Source organism: Nomascus leucogenys, chromosome 23 (assembly GCF_006542625.1).
Source record: "Nomascus leucogenys isolate Asia chromosome 23, Asia_NLE_v1, whole genome shotgun sequence".
Taxonomy (NCBI): domain Eukaryota; kingdom Metazoa; phylum Chordata; class Mammalia; order Primates; family Hylobatidae; genus Nomascus; species Nomascus leucogenys.
The window spans coordinates 20,937,767-20,950,433 of record NC_044403.1 but is presented as its reverse complement, the minus strand read 5'-3'; positions in this window follow the sequence as shown (position 1 = coordinate 20,950,433).

The following is a 12,667-nucleotide window of genomic DNA, read 5'->3' as shown; positions in this document are numbered from 1 at the left end:
CAGGATGGCTGGGTTCTGGTGAGGGCTCTCTTTCCAACTCATGGACAATGGCCCTTTGTTTGGTGTGCTCACGTGACCTCTTCTTTGCATGAGAAGGACGATATATGCATGTGTGTATTTATATACACACACACACACACACACACACACACACAGAGAGAGAGAGAGAGAGAATGAGGAAGCTCTCTGTTGTCTTTTAAGGGCACCAACCCCCATCCTAAGGATCCTACCCTTATCGCCTCATCTAAATCTAATTATTTCCTAAAAGCCCTACCTCCTGATACCATCACACTGGGGGTTGAAACTTCAAATGTGAATTTTAGAGGGGCAGAATTCAGTCATTGGCACCAGGTTATGAACCCTGCGCTACAGAAAACAGGGAGCCTTGTTGGTCTCTGAGCTCATGTGTAACATTTCTTTCATTTTTTTTTCCTTTGGGTGAAAGCAGAAAATGCAGGACTAAAAAAATACAGAATCTGGTGAAACCCCACCTTTACTAAAATACAAAAAAAAAACAAAAAAATTAGCCGGGCGTGGCAGCGTGTGCCTGTAGTTCCAGCTACTCGGGAGGCTGAGGCAGGAGAATTGCTTGAATCCGCGAGACGGAGGTTGCAGTGAGCTGAGATCGCGCCACTGCACTCCGGCCTGGGTGACACAGCGAGATTCTATCTCCAAAAAAAAAAAAAAGAAGAAGAAAAGAAAAGAAATGCAGAATTAGGCCATGCGCGGTGGCTCACACCTGTAATCCCAGCACTTTGGGTGGCCGAGGTGAGTAGATCACTGGAGCTCAGGAATTTGAGACCAGGCTGGGCAACATGATGAAACCCCGACTCTACAAAAAATACAAAAATTAGCTGGGTGTGGTGGCGCAAGCCTGTAGTCCCAGCTACTAGGGAGACTGAGGTGAGAGGATGGCTTGTACCCAGGAGATGGAGGTTGTGGTGAGCTGAGGTTGCGCCACTGCACTCGAGCCTGGGTGACAGAGTGAGAGCCTGTCTCAAAAGAGAAAAAGAAAAAGAAAACAAAATGCAGGATGGCAGAGTTTGCTATCTAACATATTATCCTTGGGCAGGTACTAAAGTGGGAATTAGGGTGCTATAGCAGCTGGATGCTGGGAACAAGAGTCTAGAGACCTGGGTTCTAGTCCTGCCTCCCCAGTCAACCAGAATTGGGACCTAAGACACATCACTCCGTCTCTCTGAACTTCAGTTTTTTCACTGGGCAAGCTTATTCCCATCTAATGCTACTACTTATTGATGCCATATCATGGACCAGACACTAAGCTATTTCCTCCCTGTCCCCCCACCCCAAATATAATTGCTAATGTGTTTAATATTACTGCAAAGCAAGTCTTATTATACCCATTTTACAGCTAAGGAGGAGGTTAAATAGTTGGCCCAAGGTCATATAACTATTTAAAGAACGAGCTGCAATTGGCATTCAGGCTTAGCCAACTCCAGGCTCTTGCTGTATATGGTTGTATTGACATTGTGGTTATGCTGTGAGAATTACACAGGACAACATGTAGAAAATCTTTTGAAAACCATGAAACATTCTCTCTCTCTGCATGTAGACACACACACACACACACACACACACACACGTGCTGTTATGATTTTGTGGGAAGACAGCCGTACTTCTTTACAATGGGAAAACAGAATTCCCATAGGTCTCAATTCAAAAATTCTTTCTCAGGGGATCTAGACGTGCCTTGGTTATGGGAAACCAAGTAGTCATACTCCTGGGGCCCTCATCTTTAGCAAGATGAAGGTGGCTTGGTCTTCTACCGCTTCCCCATGGATTGCTTCTCTCCTCAATACCCACTTTTGTCAGGCCCTATTTACACTGTTCCCTCCCAAGGCCACACCCATCAGTTTCTTGAAAAGGCATTTCAAGCAGTCGTGGTTTTGGGTAGTACAAGAGAAATAAGGAAATGACTCGTGGGTGAGTGGAGAGCCCAATGGCACCCTTGTTCTGCCGCCCCCTGCCGCAGGCCAGGGTGGTTCGGAGCTGCCACTACAGTTGTCTCTGATGGTGGGGCCCTGGGGTGTTTCCTTAGCAGCAGCCCAGAGACTCTCCCCAGGAGTTTCACTCTGGGTTGGGGTCTGTGTTGTCTTTGGAATGAGCCCGTTAAACAGAAGATATCAGGCCAGGCACGGTGGCTCCACTTTGCGAGGTGGAAGAGGAAGGATTCTTTGAGTCCAGGAGCTTGAGACCACCTGGGCAACATTGGGAGACTCCGTCTCTATTAAAAATTTAAAAAATTGGCCAGGCGTGGTGGCTCACGCCTGTAATCCCAGTACTTTGGGAGGCTGAGGTAGGCAGGTTACCTGAGGTCGGGAGTTCAAGACCAGCCTGACCAACATGGAGAAACCCCGTCTCTACTAAAAATGCAAAACTAGTCTGGCCTGGTGGTGCATGCCTGTAATCCCAGCTACTTGGGAGGCTGAGGCAGGAGAATTGCTTGAACCTGGGAGGCAGAGGTTATGGTGAGCCGAGATTGTGCCATTGCACTCCAGCCTGGGCAACAAGAGTGAAATTTCGTCTCAAAAAAAATTTGTAAAATTAACTGGGCATGGTGGTGGGTGCCTGTGGTCCCAGGTACTCTGGAGCTTGAGGTGGGAGTATTGCTTGAGTCTGGGAGGTCGAGGCTGCAGTGAGCCATGATCGTACCCTGCACTCCAGCCTGGGCAACAGAGTGAGACCCCATCTCCGGGTAGGGAAAGAAACCTAAAGAACCCAGGCGATATCTTGTGTCTGCTGGCGCCACTGGCCCATCTCTGGGACAAGGCTAGAATAGACTCAGCCATGGCCTGGGGACTGGAGAGCAGACTGAGCCTGTCTCTTCCCACCCCTGTGGGACCCTACCACTATCCCTTTTGACTTTTTTCCTTGGGATTCCCCTACCAACACACCAAATAAACTTAGCAACCAAAAGGACAGGCGGCACAAGGTGGTAATCGGATTTTCTAACCCAAGAGAGGAGACTAAGGACACTCTGATGCAAAGGTGATTTTTTTTTATTTCAATGTGGCCTGTTTATTTACTGATTCAGTTTCATCTAAAACACTAGCCATACCTGGCATATAGTAGGTGGTTTATACAAGTTTGTAGAGAGAATACATGAACATCTCCATAGTCCTTTTGTACTAAAAAGGAGAGCCAGCACACAGTACGACTTCAATCAATACTTGGTTCTTACCTCTGACTTCCCTGAGGTGTTTCATTCTTCAGATGCCTCAGGAAACCATGAGTGAGGCTGTATTAAAGAGCATATTTAAGGCCGGGCGCGGTGGCTCATGCCTGTAATCCCAGCACTTTGGGAGGCCGAGGCGGGCAGATTACCAAGTCAGGAGATCGAGACCATCCTGGCTAACATGGTGAAACCCCGTCTCTACTAAAAATGGAAAAAAATAGCCAGGCGTGGTGGCAGGCGCCTGTAGTCCCAGTTACTCAGGAGGCTGAGGCAGGAGAATGGCGTGAACCCGGGAGGCAGAGCTTGCAGTGAGCCAAGAACGCGCCACTGCACTCCAGCCTGGGCGACAGAGCGAGACTGTCTCAAAAAAAAAAAAACAACAAAGAACATATTTAAAAACCTCAGGCCAGTCTGCACTGAAAAGCCAAACATTTCCTCTATGCTTGGGGGAGAATTAACTTTGTTTACTGACCTTCTTATCTTGGTAGAAATGCTTTTCTGGGTTCCACTGACTCATCAAGTAAATTTCAGACAATTTACTTTTCTTTTTACAGGTCTTAGCCCAGCCCACCCCCTTAGGGATATAGGAGATCTGAGAGCATTTGGGAAGCAAGTTTATTTGAGAACAATTTCAAAAGTGAAGGTGTTCCTTGTTACCCTATATTGAAATTCTGGATTGTTCCAGTCAATGAGAGTAGACGTGTTTTCATTTCTCTCACCTTATTTTATTTGCTGGGGGATAAATGTTGTGGCTTGAAGGCGGAGGAAGGAATTTGTGTTCTATACTGGGACTCTAAGTGAATCATCTCACCTGTGAACTATTGTGAACAACGCCTGTGACTTCAAACTTGTGCAAGATGGTGCTGTAGAGGATAAAAACAAGATGGAGGCAGGATGGGGTGGCTCACGCCTGTAATCCCAGTACTTTGGGAGGCCGAGGCGGGTGGATCACCTGAGGTCAGGAGTTTGAGACCAGCCTGGCCAACACGAAACCCCGTCTCTACTAAAAATACAAAATTAGCTGGGCGTGGTGGCATGCACCTGTAATCTCAGCTACTTGGGAAGCTGAGGCAGGAGAATCTCTTGAACTTGGGAGATGGAGGTTGCAGTGAGCCAAGATTGCACCACTGCACTCCAGCCTGGGTGACAGAGCGAGACTCTGTCAAAAAAAAAAAAAAATCGCGATAGAAAATATTGTCATTTGTGCTTCTGTGATATTTTCCCTTTTTGGATAAATGACGATTGATTTACTCTAAACTACTCTGAGGATTGGCAAACTTCATGTTAACTTCTATATCCTAACACCTGATGTGTCACCAAACTCTTGCCTCACCATCAGGGTATTCCATTCCATCCCACTCAGCCACACCAACACGAGTGATTTGACCAAGAAGTAGGAAAGAGAATTAATGAGAAAGCATTTCCAGAATTCTGTTGGGGAAAGTAAGAGGTTATAACATTTTAAGGGATCATCCCAGTTTCAAATATTCACCCCAAAAACGGATCCCATAAGCCTTTACAATGTCACAACATTTTTATTTATTTATTTATTTATTTATTTATTTATTTATTTATTTATTTAAAATAGAGGTAGGGTTTCGCTCTGTTGCACAGGCTGGTCTCAAACTCCTGGCTCAGGCCATCTGCCTGCCTCAGCTTCCCAAAGTGTTTGGATTACAAGCATGAGCCACCACACTGGGCCCAGTATCCCAGAATTTTTGATACTTAGGTCTCTTTATCTTTGAACTGCTTCTTGCCCTTTGAGTATGGCATCAAAACTATTTGGTAGTTCACACCATCTCATTTTATATTTTGAAATATGGTCATTTAATTTAAAAGAGACTTAGTAATAAGGGCCATAGTTTTTTCTGATACTAAATACATAACAAAAAGAATTTTCAATGATATTCAAAGTCCCCCAAACTTTGGGATTGTCCTGGACTCCTCTTTCTTTCATATCCCACGTTCAAGCCATTAACAAATTCTGTTGGCTTTATCTTTGCAATGTAATCGGAATCTTGGCGACTTTTACTAGCTCCAGGTACCGCTTTCTCCAAACAACCTTCGTCCCCAGCAAGGCCTCCTAGGCCACCCTGCGGGAGCACACCGCCCTTCCCCATCTGCTCTCAACACCGGAGGAGGGAGAGGGAGCTTCCTAGAGTCTTAGATCACATCATTCCTCATCCTCCAGTGGCTTCCCACCTCACAAAGGGAAAAGCCAAGCACCTTTCAATGATTTGCAAGGCCTGCCTTGATGTGGACCCGCAGCTTCCCACTGCCTTTCTCCACCCACTCTCCTCCCACTCTCTCCCTCCACCCTCCCCTCCCATTTCTAGGGCCTTCTGGCTGTTCATAAATACAACAAGCACAGGCCCTGCACTGTGGGTCCTCTGCCCAGGATGCCTCACCCTAGATATTTGGAAGGCTCTCTCCTCTCCTGCCTCCAGGTGTCTGCCTAAGTGTTATCTTCCCACCGAGGGCTTCCCAGGCCACCCTGTGTAAAACAGCACCTGTGCCTTCAACCCTGCACTCCCTTTTCCCCCTGACTCTGCTTACCATATTTACTTGATTATTGTTTTCTTCCTAACTAGAACTAGTTTCATTCTAACTAAAATGTTAGCTGCATGAGGACAGAGACATTGTCTTGTTCACTGCAGAATCTCTACCTCCTGGAAGAAGGCCCAGCACATAAAGATTTTCAATATACAGTTATTGAATGAATACATATCCTGGTCTCAAGCCAGGGAGTGCAGAACAAACAGGGAGGAGATAAGTAATCACAGAATCCTAAATATTCAGATGTCTAAACCACATTTCCAAGATAGCTTCTTGCCCAGGTGCGGTGGCTCACACCTGTAATCCTGGCACTTTGGGAGGATGAGGCGGGTGGATCACTTGAGGTCAGGAGTTTGAGACCAGCCTGGGAAACATGGTGAAACCCCATCTCTACAAAAATACAAAATATAGCCAGGTGTGGTGTGTGTGCCTGTAGTCCCAACTATTCAAAGGGCTGAGGTGGGAGGATCGTTTGAGCCTGGGAGGTCGAGTTTGCAGTGAGCAGAGATCATGCCACTGCACTCCAGCCTAGACAACAGAGTGAGACCCTGCCTCAAAACCAAACCAAACTGCTTCTTATGCCTGGAAAGAACACCAAATAATTTTCATATGAGAACGTTCTCCTGAAATGCTTCCCGTAGCCTGTTCTGTCATCCTTCAGCTTCCTTAGAATTAATTTTACTCTTAGTGCTCTTAGTGATTATTTTATTTTATTATTTTATTTTATTGAGATGGAGTCTTGCCCTGTTGCCCAGGCTGGAGTGCAGTGGTGTGATCTCGGCTCACTGCAACCTCTGCCTCCGGGGTTCAAGCGATTCTCCTGCCTCAGCCTCCTGATTAGCTGGGACTACAGGTGCACCACACCATGCCCGGCTAATTTTTGTATTTTTGTAGAGACAGGGTTTCGGCATGTTGCCCAGGCTGACCTCAGGTGATCCACCTGCCTCGGCCTCCGAAAGTGCTGGGATTACAGGCATGAGCCACCACACCCGGCCTTAGTGATAAATTTTTTAGTATTATATATCAACCTCTTTAATAGACCTTTTCTGAAAAAAATCAACTTTATTAATGAATAATTTATATGTAATAAAATTCACCCACTTTGAGGATAGTTTGTTGAGTTTTGACAAATGCATACAGCTGTGTAACAACCACCACAATAATGATACAGAATACTTCCATCACCCTGACAAGGTTCCTTTGTGTCACTTTTGCAGGAAATTCTTAGCCCCTGCCCCAGCTGTAGACAACCACTGGTTGAGTTTCTGTCATCACAGATTAATTTTTCCTATTCTTGAATTTCATATAAGCAGAAGCATACAGTGCGCCATCTTTTATTCTCCCACTCAGCATAGAAGATCCGCGCTTTGGTTCTCCTGCTCCAGCATAAGAGTTTTTGAGATCCACGTTGTATCAGTGGTTCATTCCTTTTTATTGTTAAGTAGAATTAATAGGCCCTTCTTTAAACAGAAAATACTCCCAGAAGGGGTCATAGGCAATCCTTTCAGCCCTTTAACACTCTAGTATGAATGCATTTTTTGGTTGAGCAACCTATGAAAGCACAGGAGGCCGGGCGCAGTGGCTCAATGCCTGTAATCCTAGCACTTTGGGAGACAGAGGTGGGCGGATTGCCTAAGCTCAGGAGTTCGAGACCAGCTTGGGCAATACAGTGAAACCCCATCTCTACTAAAATACAAGAAAATTAGCTGGGCGTGGTGGCGTACGCCTGTAGTCCCAGCTACTCGGGAGGCTGAGGCGGGAGGTTTGTTTGAACCAGGGAGGTGGAGGTTGCAGTGAGCCAAGGTCGTGCCACTGCACTCCAGCCTGGGTGACAGAGTGAGAAAAAAAAAAAAAAAAAGAAAGCATAGGAGTGTTTGTGGAGGAGGAAGTGAGGACGAGGCCTGACCAAGGGGAGAGGCTGGAAGGCAGTTTTGCCAGCTCCACTGCCTGTCTTTATGTGCCGATTCACGAAGCTACCTTCCTTCTTGCCTTTGGTGCGAGAAATCCAAGAGCGGATGAGTAAATGTTATTGAAAATCTCCTGAGTGCTAGATGTAAATTACATTTGATGCTCACCACAACCCTGTGAATTCATTGTGGTGAGTGCCCTTTCCTTAGATGAGGAAAAAGACCATCATGATGTTGAGTAGGGTTCAAGCCAGTTCTTCCTAACTCTAAGGTTCAAGTTCACTCCCAAGTACTGCCTCTAGGTCAGGCAAAGGCTTTTAAGCAGCAAGAACCAGAAGAACAGACTGATTTATGAGGCCTGATAAAAAATGAGGCTGAGGTATGAGCCTTCCTAGCCACTGGCTCCCCTCCCTGCCCTGAGACAGCCTTGAGAGAGGGTGAGAGAAGTCAGGGGAGATTCACAGAGTGGGAAGGAGAATCCCACAACTGCATTGGGTTTCATGTCACTGAACCAGTCTGGGTACTTAATGGGATTCTCTAACCCAGCCTTGGGGTTACTGGTAGCACCTCTCTGGTTTCAGCGTGGGGGCTTTGGTTTATGAATTTCCTTGGAGCTAAGACCCTGGGAATGAGTGCAATCTTAAAGCCCGTCCCAGAAAAGGTGGGGAAGTGTGAGCTGTGACCACAGCGTTTTTAAAATAGCCTGATTACAATGAGAGGCCCCCTGAGAGGCAGCGCTGGGGCTGGCCAGCCTCCTGACCCGCAAGCGTTCCCTACAGACTGCATTCCTCCGGGGCTTCAGGTGTCATCTCTCACTCAGCAGGCACATGTTTGCCTTCTGCACATGCCACTCCTGTCCCCATTCCACCTGGGAACGGTGGAGGGGAGGGGGGCGGCATGGCGGGGGGGGGGGGGGCGGGGGATGAAACCAAGGCATTGGAGATGAAGCCCTAGAGACTCCTGCTGTGCTAGGTGGACTCTTTTTAGCATGTCACGTGCTGGCATATGCAAAAATTTCAAAGGTGTACATTTCAAAGGTGTATTGTTGCCGTAACAAAGTACAAAAAACAGTGCAGCTTAAAACAGAAAAAGCACGTATTGCCTCATAGTTCTGGAGGCTGCAAGTCCAAGATCAGGGTGTAGGCAGGGTAGGTTCCTTCTGGAGGCTCTGAAGGAGAAGCATCCCACGCCTTCAGTCTTGGGTTCCTCGGCTTGTGGCAGCATCACTCCAGGCTCTACCTCTGTCTTCCCAAGGCCTTCTCTGTGTGTCTATCTCCTCTGTGTCTCTGTATCTCTCTTCCTATAAAGACACCAGTTATTGGATTTAGGGCCACAGGAATCGCTCTTCCTCTCCCACATGGCATTATGACCATCCCTACTTCATGCCTTCAGTGCCCTTCTGCTTCTAAGATGAGTCTGGGACTCTAGACTCAAGCTGGCCACTGGACACTGGCCAGCTACCTCTCCCCTTGCCCACACGTTGTGCTCATACTTTCTTTCTTTTTTTTCTTAGAGTCTCGCTCTGTTGCCCAGCCTGGAGTGCAGTGGCACCATTATAGCTCACTGCAGCCTCGACCTCCTGGGCTCAAGCGATCCTCTTACCTTGGCCTCCTGAGTAGTTGGGATTACAGGCGTATGCCACCAGGCCTGGCTAATTTTTTTTTTTTTTTTTTTTGTAGCGAGGAGGGTCTCACTATGTTGCCTAGGCTGGTCTTGAACTCCTGGACTCAAGAAATCTTCTGCCTCAAAGTCTGGGATTACAGGTATGAGCCACTGTGCCCTGTCTGTGCTCACACTTTCTTAACAGGCAGGGCTGACACATGCCTCTGTGCTTCTATGCATTCTGCCCCCTCTGCCTGAAATGCCTTTCCTGATCATTACCCCTCTTCTCTTCTCCATCTGAAAAGACTTAACTCATCCTTTAAGCCTCCCCTCCTCAGTAGTGGCTACTCTGAATTCTGGGGTGAGTACTGACTGCAGCTTTTTGTGCCTGACTGTGGTCCCTGTGCATTTTTCTGGTGTGACACCTAACACAATGCATTTTTTTTTTTTTTGAGACGTAGTCTCGCTCTGTCACCCAGGCTGGAGTGCAGTAGCGCGATCTCGGCTCACTGCAAGCTCCATCTCCCAGGTTCACACCATTCTCCTGCCTCAGCCTCCTGAGTAGTAGCTGGGACTACAAGTGCCCGCAACCATGCCTGGCTAATTTTTTGTATTTTTAGTAGAGACAGGGTTTCACCATGTTAGCCAGGATGGTCTCGATCTCCTGACCTCGTAATCCGCCCACCTCGGCTTCCCAAAGTGCTGGGATTACAGGCGTGAACCACTGTGCCCGGCCCACAATGCATTGTTTTTGTTTGATTACTGCCCATCTCTCCACCAGACTGAGCTGCTTCTTTTTTTTTTTTTTTTTTTTTTTTGAGATGGCGTTTCACTCTTATTGCCCAGGCTGGAGTGCAATGGCATGATCTTGGCTCACTACAACCTCTGTCTCCTAGGTTCAAGTGATTCTCCTGCCTCAGCCTCCTGAGTAGCTGGGATTACAGGCATGCGCCACCACGCCTAGCTAATTTTTTTGTATTTTTAGTAGAGACGGCGTTTCACTATGTTGGTCAGGCTGGTTTCAAACTCCTGACCTCAGGTGATCCACCTGCCTCTGCCTCCCAAAGTGCTGGGATTACAGGTGTGAGCCACCGTGCCCGGCCCAGACTGAGCTTCTTAAAGGCAGTTTTCTTTTGATTCTCCAGCATAGTTACATAGAAGACCATTTATAGTTGCTAAATGACTCACTCAATAAACGGACATTCCCTTCAGAGGATAAAGATCGAGTACAGTCTTTCTCCTACTTCTGTTATATTCCCTACAATGCATGGTGCTTAGGTGGCTCTCAAATGCTTCCATTGATTGAATGGAAGAACCACTATTAGCAGGAACCTGGCAGGAGCTGTGGTTCACTGACACTAGCAGCTCCAATAAAGTAATAACCTAAGGAAACAGAATTCCCCTCTGTCTTCCTCCTACCAACTCAGGTACTTCTTATATGAGATTTAATTGAGGTCAAGGAGGGGAACAAGTAGCACCTTCCATCCTGCCAGTAAAAAAGCAAAGGGAGAGAAAGGGCAAGCCCCAGGTCTGAGGTTCTGCAGCCGGGAATTCCAAGGCGGCATTAGGAAGGGTGTCAGGATCAGGACACTGGCAGAGCCGTCTGTGTTCTTGCTTCATTCCTGCAATCAAGAGTGGGGATCATGGTGGTGATGGTTGGTGGGCATCAGAAGGGAAGGGGTCAGCAGGGACTGAGTTCCGGGACTTCCTGAATGAGGCAGACCCAGGCCCATGATCTTGGGCCATAGGCCCCCTAACCCCTGCCCACATTTTGCTGGCCTTGCAGCTGAATGAAGGTCCTCTATAGCATCAGACCAGCCTTTCTTTTTGGGGGAACAAGGCACCCTTATTGTGGGGCTCTCTCTTCTCCTCTCCTCATTTCCAGTCTGGTGAGCTTTCTTCTGTGTTGCTCAACACAGCTACATGTCACTTTCAACCGGGTGACACTCTAACTAGAGTTGGGAGTGAAACATGGGTCTCCAGACCCCCATCCTACTGTTTCTTTCATTTATTCCCAAGAACCCTCAACCTTCATCTCCAGACCATTTTAACAGGGTGAGAGACCTAGGAAGTGACGGATTCCATCTACTGGTCCTGTCCTTCTTCTCCTCTGGGGCATCTCAAAATCACTCAGATACCCCAGAATCACGCAGCTATTCCACCTGCCCTAGTCCTCCCTGTCTTCTTCCAGAGAGCCAGCCCCCGGGGACACAGGTGCAGGGCCGGGACTAGGAGAGGCAAGCAAGGGGCCTAGAGCTCAGGATTTAAAGGGGCACTCACTCTTAAAGTTGTGGAGCACCTCCTTGAAATCTGTGCTCTGGGTGCCTCATCGGCCTCATCTAGTCCTGGCTTTGTGCAGGCAGGTGTCTCCATAAAGGGATGGGAGGAGAACAAGAGGTTAAGAGGAGAGAAGAAAAGAGAGTACTAAGAGGACAAGGTGGGACATCTAAAGTCAATGGCACTACTCAGGAGGCTGAGGCAGGAGGATGGCTTGAGCCCAGGAGTTGGAGGCTGTAGTGAGCTATGGTGGCCTGTGAATAGCCATTGCACTCCAACCTGGGCAACATAGTGAGACACTGTCTCTAAGAATAACAACAAAAACAAACAAAGCCAATAGCAAAGTGAAGAACAATGACTGAAGACAGGTTCAGAACAAGCATCCCCACACATGCTCTGTGTCTCACACACCCTGGACCTGCCAGACAGACACCATCCAGCGAACAGTGAACAAAGGAAAGATCAAGTACACTCATCACATTCTCATTAGGAGGACCCAATGAGAATGTGGTCCTGGGGAGGGGGTGTAGAGATAGGGTAGGATCCCCCAAACCACATCATCTTTGTTCATTCACCATCCTCAGACTTGATGTCTTTTGCTTGATGTCATGAAACTCACCCTAGACATGGTGATTCAGACTCCGTGCTGGAAGAGCCCCCAGGGACAACTAATGCTCACTATCCATTGTGGTAGCCACAAGCCACACACACTTTTTGAGCAATGGAAATATGGCTGGTCCGCACTGACAGGCGCTTTAAATATAAAAGACACACTGGGTTTTTGAGGATATAGTTGGGAACCAAAGAAGTAAAATAGCCCCTTAATATTTTTTAAAATATTGATTACATGTTGAAATGATCATATTTGGGATCTATTGGGTAAAATAAAATATATGGTATTATTAAAATTAATTTTCCTGTTTCTTTGTACTTCTTTTAATGTGGCTAGAAATTTAACGTTACATATGTGGGCCAGGTGTGGTGGCTCCCACCTGTAATCCTAGCACTTTGGAAGGCCAAGGCAGGAGGATGGCATGAACCCAGGAGTTTGAGACCAGCATGTGCAACACAGCGAGACCTTGTCTCTATAAATAATAAAAATAATTACTTGGGATGCTGAGGCGGGAAG